Raw genomic sequence first — 1,097 nt, 5'->3', positions numbered from 1 at the left:
AACATCTCTGATGTATGACTAGAAGTCCAATGCGCTATCCATTGCGCCACAGAGCCTGCGCTGGAGCCACTTTTTTCAAAATAATAACAAAAATGCTCAAGGAGCTTGTATTTGCTGAAAATTCGTGCCGTCACGGTTTTAAACACTGCAAAAGGTTGACTCTGGTGGGACTCGAACCCAAAACCTTTGAATGGCATCTCTGATATATGACTAGACATCTCTGATATATGACTAGAAGTGCAATGCGCTATCCATTGCGTTGCTGAAATTTTGTGCAGTCATGGTTTTAAACACTGCAAAAGGTTGACTCTGGTGGTGCTGGAGCCGCCTTTTGCAAAATAATAACAAAAATGCTCATGGAGCTTGTATTTGCTGAAAATTCGTGCCGTCACGGTTTTAAACACTGCAAAAGGTTGACTCTGGTGGCGCTGGAGCCACTTTTTGCAAAATAATAACAAAAATGCTCAAGGAGCTTGTATTTGCTGAAAATTCGTACCGTCACGGTTTTAAACATTGACTCTGGTGGGACTCTAACCCACAACCTTTGAATAACATCTCTGATGTATGACTAGAAGTCCAATGCGCTATCCATTGCGCCACAGAGCCTGCACTGGAGCCACTTTTTTCAAAATAATAACAAAAATGCTCAAGGAGCTTGTATTTGCTGAAAATTCGTGCCATCACGGTTTTAAACATTGACTCTGGTGGGACTCGAACCCACAACCTTTGAATAACATCTCTGATGTATGACTAGAAGTCCAATGCGCGATCCATTGCGCCACAGAGCCTGCGCTGTAGCCGCTTTTTGCAAAATAATAACAAAAATGCTCAAGGAGCTTGTATTTGCTGAAAATTCGTGCCATCGCGGTTTTAAACATTGACTCTGGTGGGACTCGAACCCACAACCTTTGAATAACATCTCTGATGTATGACTAGAAGTCCAATGCGCTATCCATTGCGCCACAGAGCCTGCGCTGGAGCCACTTTTTTCAAAATAATAACAAAAATGCTCAAGGAGCTTGTATTTGCTGAAAATTCGTGCCGTCACGGATTTAAACACTGCAAAAGGTTGACTCTGGTGGGACTCGAACCCAAAA

General features: G+C 42.8%; 3 non-coding genes across 3 annotated transcripts; all 3 read right to left on the bottom strand.

Moving 5' to 3' along the window:
• Nucleotides 1–514: 514 nt before the first annotated feature.
• trnar-ucu lies at nt 515–606 on the bottom strand. The gene is given in 2 exon segments: nt 515–550; nt 570–606. It is a non-coding gene; the product is annotated as a tRNA-Arg (tRNA).
• A 90-nt stretch (nt 607–696) lies between these two features.
• On the bottom strand, nt 697–788 carry trnar-ucu. The gene is given in 2 exon segments: nt 697–732; nt 752–788. It is a non-coding gene; the product is annotated as a tRNA-Arg (tRNA).
• Nucleotides 789–878: 90 nt separating this feature from the next.
• Nucleotides 879–970, bottom strand: trnar-ucu. The gene is given in 2 exon segments: nt 879–914; nt 934–970. It is a non-coding gene; the product is annotated as a tRNA-Arg (tRNA).
• Nucleotides 971–1,097: the final 127 nt, after the last annotated feature.

This window comes from Micropterus dolomieu, unplaced genomic scaffold (genome assembly GCF_021292245.1).
Source record: "Micropterus dolomieu isolate WLL.071019.BEF.003 ecotype Adirondacks unplaced genomic scaffold, ASM2129224v1 contig_10113, whole genome shotgun sequence".
NCBI lineage: Eukaryota > Metazoa > Chordata > Actinopteri > Centrarchiformes > Centrarchidae > Micropterus > Micropterus dolomieu.
Note: the sequence above shows the minus strand (reverse complement) of the source record. Positions and strands in the feature narration are given on the sequence as shown.